Source organism: Perognathus longimembris, unplaced genomic scaffold (assembly GCF_023159225.1).
Source record: "Perognathus longimembris pacificus isolate PPM17 unplaced genomic scaffold, ASM2315922v1 HiC_scaffold_5973, whole genome shotgun sequence".
Classification (NCBI taxonomy): Eukaryota; Metazoa; Chordata; class Mammalia; order Rodentia; family Heteromyidae; genus Perognathus; species Perognathus longimembris.
Genome location: NW_025961459.1, coordinates 1 through 15,975, shown reverse-complemented (window position 1 = coordinate 15,975; position 15,975 = coordinate 1). Strand labels below are relative to the sequence as shown.

The window sequence follows — 15,975 nt, the reverse complement described above, 5'->3', positions numbered from 1 at the left end:
AGGTAGGATTACAGGCATGAACCACGTGGGTACCTGGCTGTAATGTTTCTTTGTTACTTTTTTTTCTAGAAGATTCATCTGTTGATAGGAATTGGGAATTAAAGTAACCCATAATTATTGTCTTTGAAACATATCTATGTCTTTACATACAATAATGGTTGCTTCATAAAATTAGATCTACTATAGTTAGATGCATATGAATTTGTCACTATTATATCTTCTTGAGGCTTTGTTCCTTTATTAATATATGTCACATTCTTTACCTCTTCTGACTACTTCTTTTCTAGAGGTGGAATTTGTTAGAGTTAGGTATAACTATTCCTAATTGCTTTGTTCCCAAAGTCAAATCAAAATTAGAACATTACTATCAATCCTTTCACTTTCCATGTTTCCACTTTTCACTTGTAGCCAGTGAATAGTTAAATGATTTTCATTTTAATTTGAAAGGTTTTTCTGGTTTTAATAATTTCATTGTATTTTCCCCTGATTGATTTGAGTGTTTCTCTTTTTTTTCACCCTATTGATGTTAGGAATTTGCTGGTTTATAAATTGAACATGTTTTATTCATTTATTCTTACTCACTTTTCCATTCGTCATATGAAACATTTTTTTCCCTGAGCTCTCACGTTGATGACTCTCATTTTCATCTATGTGTAGAATTCTTTAAGTGTCTTTAATGATCACAAATTCCCTTGTTTCATACATATGTCGGAAAGTCTTTATTTTTTCCACCAATTTTAAGGTATAACTTTCCTGAATACAGAAATATTGAGTGTCAGATATACACTTTCTGAGCTTGAAATACTTTATTATAAACTCTGGCTTTTGTGACTCTGATTAGAGGCTGATGTAAATATCATACTATTTACCATTCTAAGTAAGATGGCAATTTATTTTTCTTGCACGCATCAGTATTCCTTCCTGTTCTATTGTTCACTGACTGCAATGTGATACAGGGAAGTTCTTTTCTAATCATTTCAATTTGGATTCTAAATACTTCCTGTATGACATTCCTTATATTTGTGGAATTTTCTGCTATAACATCATTGAACATACTTTCTTCGCTTTTCATTTTCACTTCACTTTCCTTTTCTACCTGATAGACTGTTAGATTTGATTCCATGGCCATATCACTGTGATTTTGAAAGTTGTGGTCCACTTACTTTGTTCCTGTCATTGGAATCTATCTGTTTTTCAATTTTGTCTTCACTCATTCATATTCTTACATGTGTTTGATCTAGTCTGTTGATGACATGTTCCACTGTGTATTTTTACTTGATTTATTGAAAAATTTCATTCTATCATTCCTATTTTTTATTTTTTTTAATTCTGAATCTCAGACTCCTGGTGAAATTTTTCATTCAATGTTTAGAAATATTTTCCTCCAGGTCTTGAATTGCAGTCCTATCCAACGTCATTGATGCTTTCTAAAACTAGACTTTGAGATATGGAGGTAGGAGATAAGTGGCAGAGCATCTTCCAAGTGGCAGATAACTTCCAACCAAGTGCAAAGTTCAAACCACAATATCACCAAAATGAAACCAAACCCCAAAAAGTAGACTTCAAATTTTGGTCCAGCATTTCAACCATTCTAGTGTGTTTGGATTTGGTTATTGAAGAGCTGAAGGCTCTTAGAGGAGTCATATTGACTGTTATTCATATTTATTGTGCTTCTAGGTAGCAATTAGCGCATTTGCTGAGGACATCTCTTTTTGTTTTACTTGGAGGACACCTCTTAGGGATTCAGTTCCTATACCACTCAGAGAGGCGAAAAAAAATTCATAAGAGCAACAACCCTATTCAGGTCTGTGTTGTTTGTAGGCTAAAGGACAGGCTGTTCAAGGGACAGTTATCAGATTCTTGTCTGCATTTGATTTAGCTGCTTCTCTTCCTTGCATACCCAGAGCTGTTGCTAATGTCAATGTGCTTTGCAGCCTAAGGGCACCACAGATTCCCTCTTGTACAAGATCCCTTCATTTGTGTGCCTTCAAAGCTGCCAACAACCAAGCATGTAGGTGTGGAAATAAATATATTATATATATATATACATACATATATATGTATGTATATATATATAAATAATACCTGAGGGAATCCACCACTACCCGTAGTCGTGGTCCCTAGAGCATTCAAAATCTTGAAGAATTGATGAGCATAGGAAAAATAGAAGTGTGTGTGTGTGTGTGTGTGTGTGTGTGTGTGTGTGTGTGTGATCCAGGAGTACAGAGTTCTTAGTCCATGCTGCAGCAAACTATACTCAGCAGCCTGTGCTCTCAGTCTCTGTAATAATTCACTGGCAATTGGGCATATTCTCACCACACACAGTGGCACCATCGATTCCCTTAGTTATCACAGTAGGAATTCGCCATCGCCCAAACTTCTGAATGTTTAATGTCTGACCCTCTTTCTTCTTCTTTGATTCCTGAACTTAGGGCCTGGGTACTGCCCCCTGAGCTGCTGCTTCTTCTTCTTCTTCTTCTTCTTTTTTTTTGCTAGTCCTGGGCTTTGTACTCATGGCCTGAGCACTATCCGTAGCTTCTGTTTTGCTCAAGCCAAGCACTGTAACACTTGAGCCACAGCGCCATTTCTAGCTATTTTCTATATACGTGGCAATGGGGAATCAAACCCAGGGCTTCATGTATATGAGGCAAGCACTCTTGCCACTAGGCCATATTCCCAACCCTGACCCTCTTTCTTCTATGACTATGTCCTATCTAAACACCATAGGTGAACACCCTCAGATTTCTTGACATGCAATTTTTCCCATGTTTTCTTTCCTAGAGTAACTTAATCTCAAATAGATCTTCTCTTATGATGGTACCCATGTAGATATCTCTGAGATATGGAAAGCAACAAAATGAATTTCTTCTCCAGTGCTGGCCAGTCACTGGAGGAGGAGTCACTGCCACATGAGGTCTCCACAGTGAGTTTAAGGCTTGTGAGAAATTCAAGCATGTCCTGTGGCTAGCCCTGTCAGTCAGTTGTGCTGCCTGGCCTTCTTTGTGGTTCTCTTTTCAGATTCCCTTCATTGTTCGAGAGCTAGCATTAGAGATCTTACTTACCTCTGATTAGATTTCCTGTTTCTTTGTGCTTCTCAGGTGTCCTATCATTTCTGTCATTTCAAATACCTTTTCTCTTTCTCTCTTCAGAAAAGAGCCTGTCCTTTGTTGACTCTACTGTAATGTCCAGAATCACATGGGAGAAGCTTCTTTCAGTGCTATGTCTTGATCCAGAAATCTATGCTACCCTTTATTACCATTTATCTCTCTATTTTATTAAACACTTTCATTTTGCATGAAAGATTTTTATCTCCCGAAATACACAAATACTTGGTAGTTGGGCCTAGTTAAACACAGAGAAGGATGTGAAATACCAACCCTGGCTTTGTTTTTTTGAAAAAACAACAACAACACTGATTTCTGTTAAGAAAACAGTCTAAGATGCTTTATGACATTGTGCAGACATCAATACTGCAAGTAAGTTGATGCCCTTCAACTTTAGAGACCATCAAGTCAGGCTTGAAAATTCCTAGGCTCTGTGTATTATCAGATATGTCAGTGCATACTCTGGTATTTAGCATTTATATTTAATAAATATTTATTGAGTGTTTACTGTTCAGTAGGGTACATATTTTTGAAAGTAAGACTTTTGATGCAATACATGCACATATTTTGTACAAATTCCAGTGACTAAAATTTAGGATACAATAGATTAACAAAATGGCTGATTTGGCAATATGTGGCTGATTTGGCAATATGGGGCAATATTCTGTAGTTGCAAAGAATAGCTCACAGCTCTATTTTTGACCTTAAGAAGCCCCACCCTCAGGACCCTTGACTAGGTCCTAAGTCTACGGCACTATTGAGAAGTGGTGAGACCTTTAGGAAGCGAAGCCTAGTGGAAGAAATGTGGGTTATGTGGAATTCCCTTGAAGGGGATATTGAGACTTTCTTTCTTTCTTTCTTTCTTTCTTTCTTTCTTCCCACCGTCCCTCCCTCTCTCCTTTCTTTCTTTCTTTCTTTCTTTCTTTCTTTCTTTCTTTTCTTTTCTTTCCTTCTTTCTCTCTTTCTGGATGCCATGGACTAACAAAACCGTCCCCTTGACATATTCCAACCAGGCCAAAACAACAGTGCCAAGAAACCAAGGACTAAAATCTTTAAACTGCTAGCCCAAATAAAATTTTCCTCTTGAGCTCCCCGCCCCACCCCTGGCGCTAGCTCCTCCTCAGTGCCTGGAGGAGACCGAGAGGGAATTGAAACCGAGAGGAGTGTCAGGAGTGTCAAGAGTGTCAGGGTGGCAGTGGCCTAGGGTGGTGGCACTTTGGTGTGCATGCCCTGCAGTCGCGAAAGTGCCAGGGAGTGCTGAGCTAACTGAGCACGCGCCCGGGGAAACACATAGAATGAAAGAAGTAGACAATCTTGAAAGTATAAAAGAAGAATGGGTTTGTGACACAGGATCTGACAACCAGCCTCTTAGTGATAACCAGAAAATGAATTGTGAACACTTAGTTGACAGCCTTTTTGAAGAAGCTCAGAAAATTGGTACCAAATACTTGTCTCCAACTGAACAGAAGAAACAGGAGATATACATATAAAATTGTGGAAAAATGGTTCACTGTCAACGGTGACTTTAGAACTTACTCGGATGGTGCAAGTCAACAATTCCTGAACTCCATCAAGAAGGGGGAATTACCTGCAGAATTACAGGGTCTTTTTGATAAAGAGGAGGTGGATGTGAAAGTTGAAGACAAAGTTGTATATTGACAAAGCCTGTGTTCCAACCCTTCTCAGGACAGGGTCATAGACTAGGAAGTGCTACACCAAAACTTGTTTCAAAAGCAAAGATTATTGAAGTTGAAAGTAAAAATACTTTATGTGCTGTTTCACTGAACAACTTGGAACCCATTACTAATGTACAGATCTGGTTAGCCAATGGGAAAAGAATTGTCCAGAAATTTAATATTTCTCATAGGATAATCCACATCAAAGACTTCATTGAAAAGTACCAAGCACCTCAAAGAAGCCCTCCTTTTTCCTGGCTCTTCCTTTCCTCAGATTGCTAGATGAGACACTCACCCTTGGAGAAGCAGCTTTACAGAATACTGTAATCTTTCAGAGACTAAAAGAAATTGCTGAGCCTTTCAGAAAACTTTCATAGAATTGATTTTTGAGAGACTAAGTAGAAATTTTGCAGGGAAATGATGTTTGGAATGGAGCATGTAAAAGTGGGAGAAAGGAGAAGTTTGATTCATTGGACTTTTGGTTTGAGTGCTATTTAACTCTCTTGATGAGAAAAAATTTAAATAATCACAAGTTAGGAAACATAGCAAGAAATTATATTCAACACACGTTTTACCCCAGAATGCTTACTCAAATAAAAGTACTATTATTTTCCAACACTAAAAACAATTTTAAAAAAATACACTGTCTTGTAGGGGATCATACTCCCGCACTTCACACCAACCGTGTGGACTATCTACGAGAAAAGTCAACAGCACTGTGAAAACTCCAACTGTCAAAACCCAGAATTATTAGTGTATTTCAATATCTTCTTATATTAACATCTCTGATAAGATTATCAGGTTAATTTATGACAAAATTATACCAAAACAGATTTGCTTTAGTAAGTAAAAGTGAACCTCTCACAAATCTTTGTGTTTTACTCACCATTTATCAAGTGCTCATTTATGCAACCCAAATAGCATGATTTATGTTTCCAGTTTTTACTATAAAATATTTATTTATTAAAGAATCTAATGACTCACCCCATTAGTTTCCAGTTAGGGTCATTTTATTATGAAGATAGAAGACAGATAAGTTAGCAACAGAGATAACTGAAAGGGACACACCTGGCGGGCCCAAACACCATAATGGGCCTGACATAAAGATTGTACTAATCCTTTATCTCATATGGATATAGAATATGCTGTTCGGTTTTGTATATCAAGTATCAATGTTACCTACTCCTTGACTCTGGCTCTTAGAGATTCTTGATCCATTTTCAAAAGAAAGCCACAAGATAGAAGCCATTTCTCTCTTTTCCATTCTTTAATTATTGTGAAAGTCAAACATATAACTAAGTATTAATTACATGAATATGACAGTCTGTGAAACTTATTTAAATTTCATTTTTCTCTTAACAAAACCCCATGTGAGGAGATACACTTCCACTCTCATATAATTTATTTTCAATTTGTGACTGACTCAGTTTTCCTTCTGTTTTTTGCTGTGTTACCAGTATGGCCAATGGAACATTAATACATATGATATGAGTGTAGTTGGGCTAGTATTGTGTGCTACTCCTACTTTTTTAAGAAAACAGATGTGTACAAACAGAGCTCAGAGGTGGCCTGGGACTTCGGGGATGAGCAGGCCAAGCATCTCCAGCTGTGGAGGGCAAGCTGACAGATGGGCAGGAGGAGGACCCTGGTTGGCCTCACCTTTTGTATCTGCTACTGGCTTTTTGTCTCTAGAACAGGTATGTCCTTTCTGTCCTAAAATTTACCTACCCTACCTTATTCCAATGGTAGCAGACATTTGTTGGTGCATTTTTGCTACATGTGTCATGGAAACTGAGCTGGGTGGAGATCACCTGCTGTTCAAAATCTAATATTTCCACGTGGCTTCCCACTTCCATGGTGTTTGTGGGGATAATCTCTGCTGGGTCCAGAGCCTTGTCCAGATTGGCTGTTCCTGTGCTTCTCATTTTGCACAGTGTAGCTGAAGTTATTGTTTGTGGGTACTAGAAGTGTTTTCGGGAAGAGAAAACCTCTCCCGCAAAGACTTGTATTGTCCTCTTCCTCCTGGCTGCTGTGGGCTGCCTTCCCTTTAATGACACCCAGTGTAATCCAGATAGATATTTCTGGGCTGTAATTCACATATTCTATGTAGGATCTTATAAACTACTTTGTAAATCCCCGAAGCCCAGCACAATTAGTGACATTGACCAGCAGTACGGAAACTACATATTCAGTGTGGCGCACCTGACAGTTGCATCTCATCCCACAGGTGACCTCTCCAGTGTCCTAGTCTTCCTGTTCCTGTCCTTCCACAGATTCCATGGCAGCTGCTGTGCCAGTGGAATCTTAAGATTTTTTCTCATGCTCACCACAGTGAAATTGAAAAGCCTTCTGGCCCCAAGGCAGTGTGCAGCCTGGATTTTCTTTGCTAAGGTTGTCACAGCTGGGTTGTCTGTACTCTTGTTCGATGTGGTCCTGTCCAGTGCAACTGTGGTATGCCTCCTGCTTGGTGGAATTGGAGAAACCTTACTGGTTTTCTCAGAGTGGAAGGGCTCCTCATGAAGATGGGCAAGACAGTGAGTACACATCCGGAGTCCACCCTGCGCTGGCATGGTGTTAAAATGGCAGAACAACACATGTCCTGAGACCACAGAAGGATCTGTGGGTGGAGCCTTCCTGCATGACCACTGGTGCCTTCACCAAGCTGATCTCGGTGGTAGCTAATGATGCCAAGACCTTACTGTGTCTCCCTGCTTCAAGGAGAACTTTCTGGAAGCCTGCTGCAGAGGAATGGTCTGTTACATCTTCGCATGTCTCCAGTTACACCCAGTTCCACTGAAACAGCAAATACAGGATTGCACATTGAAGGCTCTCCCCCCGGAGTTCACTGAGTCTTTTCTGGGACCCTCTTTGCCTTGCTCTCCCCTGGCTTGCCTATAGCCCATTGTTCCACTGCCCAGCCTGCAAGTGGATGTGCAGAGCTGTGCTGCTGAGGGCCGCCATCTGCACCAAGCAGGAGCCCGGGCTGACTGGGAGTTCTGCACTAAGCAAGAAGCCAGCACGACCACTTTAAACTCCAGAGCAAGTGGTGGCCTTTGGTGGTTTATGTTGCTATTTATTTCTTGCTTTTAACCTCTGTCTATACCATGGGGACCAGTTCTTATCCCAGGCAGCAAATGGCATCTGGCAAATGCCATCTTGTGCTTGCCCTTTGCAGTGCCATTTTAGCACATGGAGAGGTCTCAGCCTGGACAGCACCACACGGTCACCAGGCTCATTTCCATTTCCAGCAGGACTGACCTTAAAAACTTGTGGAAAGTTTTAGACTTTTTTTTTGTCTTAAGGCTCTCTGGCAAGTGTCTGTCTGGTTTGGTTTGGTTTGTTTTTGTATTGCATTGCAGACTGTGTTGTTTTTAAAATCTCCAGTCTTTTCTTACTTTGACACCAGTAAGAGATATTAAAAACACAGGGTTTCTCATCACTCCACCCTCCTGGTTCCTTCAGTTTCCATCTGTTTCCTGAGCTTTTTCTTCAAGCTGTCACCTCTGTCTTTTATACCCATGTTCACTTACTCAGCTCTGAGAGCATGGTGGACACAAAAGACTGTGAAGCTAGGGGGTCCCCAGATCTCCAAGTCCCCCCAGTTCTCACTCACTGGGGCTGTCCCTGCTTGGAATCTACAATCTCCTTCCACCCTCTTTAAGCCCAGGTTCAAAGCCAGGGTGTTTGGGGATTTTTATTTGTACAAATAATACGGTTTCTGTCAAGAGAGGCAAGTGTGATTGTGTATTACTACTATCTTCTATGGGCAGAAAGAAAAATAAACTATTTTCTTGGTTAAAAAAAAACACAAAGCTCAAATGTCAGTCTGCACCCAAATTCAACCAATTCCTGCTTAGTGGCAATGCCAGGCACTAACTCACTTGCCAGCAAACCACCTAACTAATGTAATGTAATATTATAATAACAATAAAATAATTTGCAATAAGATGTCCATTTATCCATTGATTCCATCTTCTTTCCAGTATATTACATTTATCTGTACTCTATTTATAATTTTCTCATCATCTTACTATCTCAGAATGTATTACAATAAGGCTGTAAGACATGAAAGTCCTGTTTTAGCAAAGTAACAAATTGTGATTTAAAGAAATTAGCTTAATGAGTTAATGAAAGTTAGTGTAAGTTGGAACAAGAATTTTAACTAAAGTTCTCTGCTTTTTAATTTATGTATTCTTTAATCTCTTAGATTGCTGGTGTGTGTTTTAAATTTTACATCATAATGAAACTAGTCATAAAAACCAGCTGCAACACTAATTTGGTATTACATATATTGTTATATACATAAAAATCAAATAATCTCATAATTTCAAAGAAAAATCTGAGTAGTTAACAATTTCATAAAGGAAATGACATTATAAGGACATGTACACACATGAGTATGTGGGTGTATATATGTACATATGTATCCATACATAGTATGGTCTATAAGAAGAAATTAATTCGATTTTGCCTCTAGTAGTTGTGTTGCATTAAGCAACTTCAGAAAACTTAACAACTAAAGTTTCCTTGTAAAGCTGACAATAGTTTTGTGTGTGTGTGTGTGTATTTTTGCCAATCCTGGGGCTTAGACTCAGGTCTGGAGCACTCCCTGGGTTCCTTTTGCTCAAGGCTAACACTCTACCTTTTGAGCCAGAGCACCACTTCTGGCTTTTTCTGTTTATGTGGTGCTGAGGAATCAAACCCAAGGCTTCACACATGGTAGGAAGGCACTGTACCACTAAGTCACATTCCTAGCCCAATTATAATATTCTTAAAGTGCTATATATTTATAACATATGAAAAAAAAAACAGGAAAATCCATGGTCGTGTATAAATTGAAATAGTTTATTTATGGAGGTAAACATGGACAAATTTTGCTATTAAGTTTCCTGAAGCATTACAATAATAAGCAAGAATGTAAAAAATAAAATTTGTATGTTTCTCCTAAAGTATATCAGAAGAATAGCACATGAGAAAAGTGAACTGAAAAGTTCCAGATTTTGGAACATTTCAGTATCTAAACTATGCTTGCCATATGCAAGAAGATAAGACAAGAACTTGAAACATTCACCAGGAAAAGTTTTAAAGTGCTTTACTTATAAATTAGATTGATATATATTTAAAATTTATACCTGGGGCTAACAACAGATTTTAATCATTGAGGAAACTATAAAGTATTCTTTAAAAATTTCTAGAAAAGGGCTGGGGATATGGCCTAGTGGCAAGAGTGCCTGCCTCGTATACATGAGGCCCTGGGTTCGATTCCCCAGCACCACATATACAGAAAACGGCCAGAAGTGGCGCTGTGGCTCAAGTGGCAGAGTGCTAGCCTTGAGCAAAAAAAAGAAGCCAGGGACAGTGCTCAGGCCCTGAGTCCAAGGCCCAGGACTGGCCAAAAAAAAAAAAAAAAAATTCTAGAAAAAATTCACCACAGGCAAAAATTGGAGAAAAAACAAAGAGAATAAAAGAAAATAATTACAATGGCTGGGTATATGGTCTAGTGGCAAGAGTGCTTGCCTCGTATACATGAAGCCCTGGGTTCAATTCCCCAGCACCACATATACAGAAAATGGCCAGAAGTGGCACTGTGGCTCAAATGGCAGAGTGCTAGCCTTCAGCAAAAAGAAGTCAAGGACAGTGCTCAGGCCCTGGAGTCCAAGGCCCAGGAATGGCCAAAGAAAAAAGAAAAAAAGAAAAGAAAAGAAAAGAATTACAATGAGAATATGAAATGCTTTTGAGTTTCAATAGACCGAAAAAGATGACAGAAGACACAGTATAAAGAGATAATACATGAAAAGTTTCTCCAATTCGCAAAAAAAAAAAAAATCATAATAATAATGGTTAACCAACTTATAATCACACCGTGGTACTTCATCATGAGTATTCGGAATACGATATTAAACAATGCATATTAAAGTGGACGAAATTCAGGGGAAAAAAAGAGTACCTTAAAAATATTGTATGTGGTTCAAGAAGAAATGTATTCATTACATGATATATGTAACTTAACCCCTCTGTATATCATCTCGACAATATCAATAAAATACATTAAAAAAGAATACAATGTATATCCTACAAAACAAAGTAAGCATGAAGAAAGGGATGGGTAGAGGAGGAATGGGTTAGATTGTTGAAAGGAATCACATTGACCAAGATACACTGTATTTATAAACTGCCTTGCTAAATGGCTGCCGGAGCCAGCCAACAGCTAAGAGGGAATCCTGATTGAGGGGGCCAGGATTAAAGAAAAAGAAAGATAGACAAGAGAAAAAAGAAGACAAGAGACAAAAGGTGGGGTTCTGGAGGTCTGCAGCTTAAGATTGAAACTCAAGACTGCAGCCAGGTTTATTCTTAACTTCCAGTTTATATGCAGTTTTGGAACCAGGAAATAGCATACGGTTGCTAAAATTCAAGAACACAAAGAGGCATTGAAGTTTGCAACATTTGATAGGAGTAAACACAGGATGAGGTTGATTAACATAGGAATGTACTCCAGCTGACATATTAAAGCAATTCCTGGTAGGGGCAGAGATACTAGTAAACAAATGTCCTTGCACTTAGCATATCCTTGTGATGGCAACACAGCCAGAGATCAAAATGAGATTAACTGCTGGCTCCCCTCCTGACAAATGGCAACTGCTTAAAGTTAATTAAAACAAAAAGATGCATTTTTGTTTTAGGTTAAAAAATGAAAAATGTACTCATTATCTTACTTATGCAACTGTACCTGCTGTACCCGCTCCGCGTATAACATTTACAATAACAAACTTTAAAGAATATGGCGTGTATGTGTGTGTGTATGTGTGTGTATGTGCGTGTATGTATGTGTGTGTGTGCAGTGTGTGGGAACATAGGGCTTTGTGAAAGCTACACAACCAGTCTACCTATGAGCCACTTTCCAAGGCCAAAATATTACATTTCTATGAAATACGATATTTCTACAATTCAGCTAACTGCTTTTTCAAAAGAAACAAGGTAAGGCAGCATATCATTCAAGTTAACCTTCAATGAATAGAATGAAAATGAGAGCCAGACCACATTTTGACTATGTAAGACCTCTAAAAGTACACAATAATCTCCAGGGGGCCTCAAAACACACTCTAAGAACCATTGAAAAAAATAAAAATTACATTGATATTGTAATCACTAAGATGATGACTTATTAAAAGTACAAAGAGAAAAATACCTTAGCCAAAAATTATAAAACTTGAAAATTAACAGAAGGAAAATACGTGAGACGATACCAGAAGAAGGAATTAATTGGGGTATACAGGTAAATAAAATAACTTTGTTCCTGTGTTAGATTTCATGCTGCTTATAACATGTAAGCCAGTGCATAAAGTAAAGCAGAATCAAAATGTCAGGTTTTTATTTCATTTTAGAAGGCATATTAAAAGCATCAGAGTATAAAAATCTAGAAATAAGCATACCTGGAAAACACACTGAACACATATAAGGCAAAAAATAAATTGCAGCAACACGAACATTAGAATGCAGACATAAGGCAAGGGTCAGTTCTAGAAATGAAGAGGAGAACCTCATGACATAGAAATATTATATCTACAGAAAAGACATAGCAGTATGCCTGAAGATATTCTCTCAAAGCATAAATGAAAAATCAGTACAGCAACTACAGAGTTGACAAACAGCCATATAAGCTTTAGCATAATTTCCTGAATGAACAACAAAAAGCCAAATTCCCTTGGGGAATCTAAACTTTTAACATTCACTTAATGTACTTACTTTCTTTTTCCCAAAATACCATTATAACAAAAATTATGTACAAGCACATTGGAAATTACCAGAAATGGTCACAATTATGTAATCATTATGCTATTATATTTGGGTTAAAGTTTCAAATAGTTTTATCCTTCAAATGGTATACTCATGTTTTAAATTGAGTTAAAGAGGAATGGTAAGAAGAGTTGGGTTTTGTTGAGCTATAGTATCAGAAAAGCACTTAAATAACAAGAGTGTTGAGGAACTCAGCGGTAGCCTCTACTGCAAACTACTGGGGATGAAAGGGCATGAGTGGACAGGCACAGTGAATATCACAGCTTTACTTGGAATTGTTACATCTGCATACCAGCATTTGAAAAAATATACAAAATAAACTATATATTTTCAAATGTATTAGATGGGTGTATACAATAATAAACTGTGGTTTCACTGTACATGGCAAGTAAAATTATTAAAAGAGCGTTCCATAAAACAACAAGAATGGTTCTCATGGAACATAATGTTAACTAATTCAAATGAACTCTAGTAATTTTATCTATTTATATTTTATTTTCTTAAGTAATTGTACAAAGGGCTTACCATTCAACATGTCAGTTTATGAGTACACTACATTTTGATCAGTATCAACCATTTCATCATCCCCCCATCCTCCCAAACCAATCCCTCCATTCAATTTTCCTAATTTCACAGAATATGCAATAAATGCTAATAAATATTATTTCATCTCCTACGCTCTTAATTCATCTGCCCCTCTCCCCTTGACCTTCTCTTTCACTTTTTAGGTACCAGCTTCCTGGTATTAGTTTTTATGCTGTGACTTAATTCTAAGACGTCACGCTATTTTAATTTTCTCTTGCACATACCATAATTTGGTTATTATGTATGTATGCTACCTATACATTGGTATTTATTTGTTTGTTTTAAATTTATTCTTTTTTATCTTTAAGTAGTTGTACAAAGGATTCATCTCAACATATCAATTTATAAGTAAATTGTACATTGACATTATGTCATTCCTTCAATCCTTCTATCATAATAAATAAAGAATAGTGATTATTAAATGCATTCTTCACTAGGAAAAAGAAAAAGAGTGGTCTGGAAAAACGAGATCCTCATTTGGTAAATTGTTGGGATAATGCTCACTTTGGAAAATAGCAAGCCAGATGATATGAAAAGAGGATGATGCAAAGCAGGTACAGTCTTCCGTGTGATCCTGTGATTGACACAGGAAGCTGAACTTGAATAATTACGCTGAGCATTTACATTTTAAAAGTTTCTGCACTTGTGTGTGGATATGATGTCCCAAAGCTTTGTCCCTATGGTAATGACATAGAAATGTTCAAGGCCCTTCAAGAGGTGGCCTGAGCTTGAGGTAGCCAGGTCCCAGGGGTATAACTTTCAGCAGGAATTAATGTACAGGTTGTCGGGGGTATTACGTTTCTTGGGACTGGTTAGGTCGTTATAAATCAGGTTTGTGTTTCCCTGCTAGTTCTCTTGTTTGCACTCATGTTGCGGTTCCAGTTGCTCTGCTAAGACAGATCAAATGGCTACGATGCAGTCCCTGGTCCTCTGCTAAGACATATGACAAGGCTCAGATGCCATGTTCTTGTCCCCTGCTAAGACACAGCACATGGCTACAGTGCAACCCCTGGTCCTCTGTTAAGTCACAGCACGTGGCTCACATGCATTCCCTGGTCCTGTGTTAAGACACATCATGTGGATAAGCTGCAGTGCTTGGTCCTCTGCTAAGACACAGAACATGGCTCAGATGAGGTCCCCAGGTCCTGTGCTAAGAGAGAACACACAGATCAGTTGCAGTCCCCTGGTTCTCTGCTAAGACACAGCATATGGCTAAGATGTGGTCCCCTGGTCCTCTGCTAAGGCACATCACATGGCTAGATGTAGCTCCTGGTCCTCTGTTAAGACACATCACAAAGCTAAAATCTGGTCCCCTGGTCATCTACTAAGACACCTCATATGCTCCTCTGGAAAGCAAGAGCACATGGCTCAGATGCATTCACCTGGTCCCCTGTTAAGACACAGAACATGACTAAGATGCAGCACCAGGTCCTCTCTTAAGACACAGCACATTTCTAAGATGCAGTGGCCTTGTCCTCTCCTAAATCACAGCACATGGCTAAGACATAGCACCAGGTCCTCATCTATGACACATCATATGGCTAAAATGCAGTGCTTGGTCCTCTGCTTCAACAGAGCATATGGCTCAGATGGGGTCCCCTGGTCCTGTGCTAAGACACATCTCATAGCTCAGATGCAGTCCCCTGGTCCTCTGGTTAGGCACAGCACATGGCTAAGATGGGGTTCCCTGGTCCTCTGCTAAGACAAGTCAAATGACTAAGATGCAACATGGGTCCTTGGCTAAGAAACAGCACATGGCTAAGATGCAGCCCCTGGTCCTCTGCTTCGACAGAGCACATGGCTCAGATGCCATCCCCTGATGTTCTGTTAAGACACAGCACCTGGCTACGATGCAGCCCCTGATCCTGTGCTGAGACATAGCACATGTCTAGGATGTAGGGTCCTGGTCCCTGTTAAGACACAGCACATGGCTAATATGTGGTTTCTGGACCTGTGCTAAAACAGATCACGTGGCTAAGACGCAGACCCTACTATATTCCTTCCTTCTCTCTCCCTTTCCTCTTTCTCTCTCCCTTTATCCTTGTTTTTCATAATGCTAGGGACCTAAACCAGGACCTCTACTACAGAGCTACAATTGTATTTATCATATTTTTCCATTTTAAATAGTCTTTAATTTTTAGAGAAAATTTAGAAAAATTGAATAGGAAGAATAGATTTTCCAAAATTTTCTACCACTCATATTTGTGAACTCCCCATTATCATCCTCTCCTCAAAGAATGACACTTTTTTGACATGTTCTTTTTACTTAATTTTATTGGCAAGGTGATGTACAGAGGGGTTATAGTTACTTACGTAAAGTAATGAGTACATTACTTGTCAACACGTTTCCTATTAGGATTCCTGCATACCTTACAATCACAGGCATATTGCACCACAGAATTTTTTAATTGTAAAGATGGTATGTATGAATCCTAATCTTTGCCTGCCACGTAGCTAGGATTCTAGGCATGAGCCATGATTCCTCGCCCCTTTCTAAGATTCCTAATACTAGGACATGTATCTAGTATTTAGCTCTCATTGGCAGCGAGACAAAAGATGTCAGCTAGGTATGACTGCATAATGAAAAGAAAATCATGTTTTGCTATCATATGTTTAGATATTTCATTTTATTTATTTATTTACCTATTTTTACCAGTCCCGGGGCTGGAACTCAAGGCCTGAGCACTGTCGCCCTCTTTTTGTTGCTCAAGGCTAACACTCTGCCACTTGAGCCACAGAGCGACTTCTGGCTGTTTTCTGTATGTGTTGTGTTGTGCTGGGGAATAGATCCCAGGGCCAAGTCAAGTAGGATATTA

The 15,975-nt window shown here is 38.7% G+C and overlaps 2 pseudogenes; both read left to right on the top strand.

The window, feature by feature from the left end:
* The first annotated feature begins 4,354 nt into the window (after positions 1-4,354).
* On the top strand, positions 4,355-5,188 carry LOC125345617 (annotated as a pseudogene).
* A 1,219-nt stretch (positions 5,189-6,407) lies between these two features.
* LOC125345618 lies at positions 6,408-7,396 on the top strand (annotated as a pseudogene).
* The last annotated feature ends 8,579 nt before the right edge of the window (positions 7,397-15,975 follow it).